The sequence below is a fragment of the Lampetra planeri genome, chromosome 72 (genome assembly GCF_965212315.1).
Source record: "Lampetra planeri chromosome 72, kcLamPlan1.2.h2, whole genome shotgun sequence".
In the NCBI taxonomy this organism is placed as follows: domain Eukaryota; kingdom Metazoa; phylum Chordata; class Hyperoartia; order Petromyzontiformes; family Petromyzontidae; genus Lampetra; species Lampetra planeri.
Genome location: NC_136177.1, coordinates 1,753,090 through 1,760,265, shown reverse-complemented (window position 1 = coordinate 1,760,265; position 7,176 = coordinate 1,753,090). Strand labels below are relative to the sequence as shown.

At 44.1% G+C, this 7,176-nt stretch overlaps 1 protein-coding gene across 3 annotated transcripts in view; it reads left to right on the top strand.

Moving 5' to 3' along the window:
- LOC144737645 (uncharacterized) overlaps positions 1-6,317 on the top strand; it is a 34,196-nt gene extending 27,879 nt beyond the window's left edge. For 2 of the 3 annotated variants that reach the window (XR_013589048.1, XR_013589045.1), the window contains exons 3-4: positions 5,104-5,203; positions 5,637-6,317. The gene's annotated coding sequence lies outside the window, so the exon portion shown is untranslated. Of the gene's footprint in view, positions 1-5,103; positions 5,204-5,558 lie in introns of all 3 variants that reach the window. The other variant, XR_013589046.1, reaches the window with a different exon arrangement.
- Positions 6,318-7,176: the final 859 nt, after the last annotated feature.

Below are 7,176 nucleotides of genomic sequence, written 5' to 3'. Positions count from 1 at the left end.
TTATTTGACTCTGTTGTTCTTGTCGTATCCTCAAATCTTGTAACTCAATTTTAACCCACTTCCCAATGTGGTATCGACTGCAAACTTGGTATACTTATGTCATACTGATGACAATACTATATTATATCATACAATATATATTATTAAACATTATTTTTTATATGTTATGTTTCGCCTTGGCTCTAATTGTCCACGCTCAAATCACGCTGGCTATTAATCACCACGGTCCGTCGGTCCCTTACGTTGTGGCAAGTTTCGGGGCCACTTCCTGGAGTCGTGGAGTCCTGCCATTACTAGTACGGTACATTTCATTAAAGCGTGTTTTAATAAAAGTATTTTAAAATATTACTTATTTTAGAAGCCAATAGGTCATCACAAACGATAGCCCAACGAAGTGTGGCTGATATCATCGTGTGGAAAGCACAGCAGCCCAAAGATTCGCAACGCGTGGTTGATGTCGATTCTAAGTGTGGAGGGGGAAAAACCGGACGACCTGGAGAAAAAAAAATCCACGCGACCACGGAGAAAGAGAGACGCAAACTCCAAATATACAGCATGGATCGTACCCACGACCTCCTGTATACAAGGCGAGGCACCCCAACCAAGCCACCTACAGCATTATTACTATTTCGTGTAGTGTATAATGTAGTGTAAAGTTACGTGATATATCGTGTAGTGTATAGTGCATTATATCGTGTAGTGTATTGTGGTGTACTATATCATGTAGTCTATAGTGGTGTACTATAGTGTGTAGTGTATACTATATAGTGTGGTGGATAGTGGTGTACTACATCGTGTAGTGTATACTATCTCGTGAAGTGTAGTGTATAGTGTAGTGTATAGTGGTGTACTATATCTTGTAGTGTATAGTGTAGTGTAGAGTGGTGTACTATATCATATAGTGTATATTGTAGTGTAGAGTGGTGTACTATATCATGTAGTGTATATAGCATTCCGAATGCGCCGCGCGATGCCGGCGTGCACAAGGCTGATCACCCCCCCCGCCACACTAATCTCAAATAGCCACTGCGCACAATGAACTTCTGATTGTGATGTTCAGCAGGTGTCTGTCACCACACATTGACAGGAGGGTGTTGAATTTTGTGCGGCTGTTGACAGTGAATGTGAGCCCCACCGAGCTACGTAGCTCTTTTGTCAGAAGCGACCTGGCCATCACAAGTGATAGCTCAATGGATTGGGTCTTTTCATCATCACGTGGAAATGTAGAGCAGCCAAATACTCGAAGCTCAAGTTTTAAACTGCGGTGCTCAAACACCAAATAGATACGTGTTGGAAGGCATCAAGTTCTGCATTAACCACACGTACTTGTGTCAAAACATGCAAGTGTAGTGACATATGGATTCACTATGGTGTTTAGCGCCAGCTACTGTCAAAAGAGTGGAACTGTACGTCTTGAGTCTCTTTCCTGCACCAGTGGATATGGCATGGAAGCGGGCCCTAGGGGGCATAGTTCTGGTGAGGGTCGGAGAGAGAGAAATTGAGGACGTGATACTCTGCGTGAACCCGAGAGGGCACGTGACCGGGGCATGGTAGCAAGGGGCCCCAAAAGGGTGCTCGAGGGACACGTGATATAGGCCAGAGCCTTCTAGTAGGATCTAGAAGGGGGCATGGCTGAGGGCTGAGCCAGGCCACACTCAGGAGCATAAAAGGGCAGTCCCGAGAGGGTTATGGGCTTTCTGTTGAAATGGAACCTGTTGGTGCTACGTCTCTTCGATCCTCGGTCCTTGGTCTTTGGTCTTTACGCTCGGCATCGTGGGTCAGGCAGTGTGTTACTGACTGACCCGGTTATGTAATTAGCCAGTTGTGATCTAGTTAACCGCGTAGTTATCACCTAGATGTAGAACCAGTGTACGTTATGTAGTGACCCTGTTGGGGTGTTGTAATAAACCTGTTGCCTCCAAGTTCGAGTGTGCGCCTCAGTCGAACCCACTACACAAGCAAGTATCCTCTTATAATGTAGGCATTGTTTTTTAAACTGATTGGCCTACACCAGAGACAGCCTTCTTCATGATCTTGTCTTACCACCGATGTTATACCAGATAATGTCAAAAGGCGAACAGTACAAAGGAAATGCAAACATCAGAACACTTGTAGCTCGGGTTGAACCTTTATATATATGGGATACCTTTTTTTCTAGTAGCAAAATTATGAAAAAATTAGAATAGGCTTTCGGTAAAGTCACGAAGGTGAAAATAAAATAATAATACAAATAAAAATGAAAATAACTAAGTTACTGGGAGTAGCTACAACAGACAGGACCCTAGCTGGAGTCCTCGTCCACATGTTGGTGACTTCTTCTTGGACGTAGAACGTAGATCGTAGATCTTCAGATGACGATAGCAACGCTGAACTCCGGTCCATGTGCGGGACCCCGGTTTATATGCTGCTCAGTCGTGGCTGGCCCCGCCCTTGGCCACGACCACCTTCGAGAAACCTCTCGTCGTTTCTCGACCCTTCCCGTAGGATCTCACCCTGACACGTGACCACCCCCTAGCCCCCACCTGGGGCCCCTGTGTAGATCTTTCTGGTCACTTGCCTTCCAGGGTCAACCAGAGTACCATGGCCAAGGGTAACCTTATCCCATGGCTGACACTCTCACACTTCCTCCTGTAGGAGTCAGCACAGCACGCCACACGTGGTGCCACTGCGCTATTCCAGCGCTGACCGAGCCCCCCCCCCCCCAGGGCTGGTACTACACCCACCTATGGGGTGTCCGCGATGACAATGCATCGCACGCCGTGCCTCGCTAGAGCCGGCATTACACAGCGACATACACGATGTCGCTACATACGTGATGTCCACGATGTGAGTGCATCTCAGACCGTGCCGCTCTAGGGCTGGCACCATACAGTGACATCCGCGATATCACGACACTTTCATTGTCTTTGTACTATTCGCCTTTTGGCATTCTTTGGTCTGCTAACACTGGTGGTGAGACAAGGCCATAAAGAAGGCTGTCTCTGGAGTAGGCCAATACGTTTCAGAGACAATGCGTCAGTGGCGGCTTGTCAATAGAGGGCGCTGGGGCGCCGCCCCCATCAAGATTCAAGAAATATACATATACAAAAATTATATAAAAATACATAAATAAAATATTTTTTTCATACGATGTGCCGGCTGGTAGTAAGAAAAGCATCAGCATTTAATAAAAACTGGCTTTAATCGGTCAACTATTTTCGATGTTTTTCAATGTGTTTCATGCGGGACGCCGGACAAATGGATGTCTATGTGAGACTTTAAATTTTCGGACAGCATGTGACCTGAAGCTGGTCTCTAATTGGTTTCTTAAAGATTCTCCTCAGGGCGCAAGTCGTTGCGTCCCTGGCCAATCAGAATTGGATACATGTTATTTTATCCAATCTGATTGGTTCTCGTCACCTGTCATTCAACTTTACGCTCTGGGCCACTACTGCGAGTGCGCAGGCGACACCACTTCGACACTTGCTAGGCTGATCAAATTTTTTGTGTAAACAATGGCAGCAGTTCATCCAAATTCTGTAATTTATTTACAAAAAAACCCTTTCACAAGGCTTTCGCTGGAAGAAATAAAAAAAGATAAAGGATCTCGGACCGGACCAACCCGATTTACAAATCCAGCAGCAGGCCAGTGACAGAGGACGAAGCTACACACGAAGCTTCACCCGCGCTTGTTATGAGAAACGGAGGTGGCTGGCTGGATGTGATGTTAGCAATTCTCTTTTTTGTTTTCCCTGTCTTTTATTTCAAAGTGTCGGCACTGAAGTTTTGTGGACAACGACGGGGGTAAGAGACCTCAAACATCTCTCTGACAAATGCAAACGTCATGAAAGTAGCCGCAGCCATATTGATAATAGCATGAAACTAACGTTTTTGGGCAGAGTTAGCATTGCTGAACAACTAGATGAAGGCTACAGGATTGGTATTAGAAGGCACAACGAAGAGGTGACAAAAAATCGACACATACTGTCCAGGATAATAGACTGTGTGAAATTTTGTGGAGCATTTGAGTTGGCGTTACGTGGCCATGATGAGAGTGAGAGCTCAGATAACCCCGGTATATTTCGCGGGTTGGTGGATTTTGTTGCCTCTCTTGATGGAGCATTGAAAGAGCACCTTGACAGTGCTACTGTATTTAAGGGAACGTCGAAAACTATACAGAACGAGCTACTGGACTGTATGTTGTCTGTTACAAGAGAAGAAATAATCAAAGAAGTCCAGACAAGTAGTTTTTTATCAATCCAGGCAGATGAAACAACAGATATTGCCACACAGTCCCAACTTGTGCTTGTGCTGCGCTACATCGACGACAAAAATAACGTGCAGGAAAGATTTTTTGAGTTCATCCCTCTGCAGTCAGCTACAGCTGAGTCCATTGCTACTGCACTAAAAGAGCGTCTTGCTTCTATCCTTCCTAAGGATCAGAAAAGTAAGCTCATCTGCCAGGCACATGATGGGGCCAGCGTGATGAGGGGTGCTACTGCAGGTGTTCAGAGAAAAATACAAGATGTGTACCCAAATGCCCACTACATTCACTGCTACGCACATCAGCTCAACCTGATAATGCAACAGGCCACGTCTCACATATCCAAGACGAGAATATTTTTTTCTAACATTGATGGATTTGCCAGCTTTTTTTCTAAGTCACCCAAGCGGACATGTTTTCTGGATAAAGTGGTTGCCCATAGACTGCCAAGATCCAGCAACATCAGATGGAACTTTCATAGCCATGCCATTAATACTGTTTTTGAGCACAGAGAGGATCTCATTCACTGTTTTGAGAGCATACAAGACTCAGGTGACTTCGAGCCCAATACTGTCAGAGAAGCAGGAGCCCTGGCCATGCTACTGGAGGATGAGGATTTTAAGTTCTTTCTGGAACTTTATCACCACATCATGCCACATGTAGACTTCCTCTATGCCAAGCTCCAGAAAAAGAACATTGATTCAGTCCATATCAAAGTGAGCATCCAACAGTTCCAACAAGAAATACAAAAGATCAGGTAACTTTATTCCTGTAATATGATCATTATTTGCTTTCTCTTTCATTTTTAACTCTCTTTATCCTTTGCCAAAATTATAATAAATTATCTTTGTCCTTTGCAGAAACTCTCTCCACTCCATTGGTGAGCAAAGCAGTGGTTCTCGTCCAGCAAAGAGGCGCCGGGCGCTCAGTTCGGAAGACCGTGAAAGGATTGCAGCAGAGGTGAGTTTGTTATAGAAATCAGTCAAAATCCCATTTTACATTATTGTTGTGCTGCAGAGATGTCCTGCCTACATATCATATTCTACAGACTCAAGAAAACATTTTTAGTTTGGTATAAATCCTAACAAAAATCTTAATTTTAATATACAATAGCATCCCAAAAATAATAAATTGGCAACATAAAAATAAATGATCAAATGAAATTTGAAGCCACCAAAAACTACAGTCTTGTATGGGACAAAAACTCAAATGGCTCTATTTTTCTTTTGAAAGTAATTGCAACTGTGACAATTAGTGGTCTACTCCAGGCTACTACCTTACATTTATATATCTATTTGTTTAATTATCTCTATAGGTCTGTGACACAATCCTGGGACACACTAGGGAGCGTTTCTCCTTCACAGACCACCTTGTCTGTGCCACCTTGTTGCAGGGGGACAGGTTTGATGAGTACAAGGATACCTTTCCTGAAGATGCATTGAGCAGCACCATGAAAGCGTACCCGATGCTCAGTGGAAGCAAGCTGAAGACGGAGCTCAGTCTCATCTACAGCAAGGAAGAGTTCAGAGCCTGCCGCGGTGCTGTGGACCTATTCCAGCTGTTTATGGAGAATAATCTCGAAGAAGTCTTTTCCGAAACTGTGACTCTCCTAAAAGTTATCATTACCACACCCATGACCACGGCTGAAGCTGAGAGGTGCTTCTCAACCTTGAAACGAATAAAAACTTTTCTCAGAAACACCATGACCCAGGAGAGGCTGAATGCACTGGCATTGCTGTCCATGGAAAAGAGACTTGTTACGGAGATGACTGACTTTAATCAGAGAGTAGTTGAGAAATTTGGTGGCCAGAAAGAAAGAAGAGCAAAATGTATGTTCAAGTAGGAAACATGCTTTTTGGTACTTTGGTCTGAAATGTATATAAAAGAGAAACATTTATGTTCAAGTAGGAAACATGCTTTTTGGTACTTCTTTTGGTCTGAAATGTAAATAAAGATCATCAAAATTTATATTCAAGTAGTCAAAATGGTTTTTGGTACTGCTTTATATTTATTTGCCCCCCTCAATAAAATAAAAAAAATGCGCCCCCCCAAAAATAAATATCACCAGCCGCCACTGCAATGCGTACATTATTTATTTGCATGTTTTGCCAAAATTTGTGTGGTTAATGCTGACTTGATTCCTTGCCAAAAGGTATCATCTATTTGGTGTTTGAACATTTTAACACAAGTTCTGTTTTATTATTGCCATACATGGTAAAACCTATTAAATGTATTTATCTGGGAATCGTCTTTTAATACATAGTGTATATGTGTCGATGCACGTGTGTTATGTATGTGAGTATACATATTGGGGGAGTGGTAGTGTGAGCGGTTAGCGCACTGCGCTATGAACCCGTGCCACCCGAGTTTGATTCCCACTCACGGCCACTAACACCAGTGACAATTACCTGAATCGGCTCTGGGCCTCCCCTAGGTCGACTTAAATGAGTAACCCGGTGTGATGTGTAAAAACATCGCCACTGATACAAAGGCGGACGGGTGTAGTGATGGCTTCCCACCCCCTTCGTGTGACGGTCCGGCCTTCAGAGGTGCTGCTACTCACTAACAGCACTTACCCCAACAGTCTGTTACAGGTTATTGGGGGGGTCTTTGTCTTGGGGAGCAGAGTTTGATTCCCACTCACTGCCACCAACAACCGTGAAGATTATCTGAATTGGTTGTGGGCCACCCACCGCACCCGTGTGCCAACAGTCTGTTACAGGCTATACAGGGGATCTTTATCTTTGTATCTTTTGGGGTGTTTTTTTATTCATAATCTTTGGGTCGTTCGGTAAAGTTACGTAGATAGTAAAAAAAACTACAAGCAACCCTCATCAGGTGGAAAGTGGGGGAAGCCACTAAAGGGAAGCTGTTTTAAAGGTTTAAAATGGGCGTAGCCCAAGCGTCCTGGTATCATAACGAAGTGGTTGGGG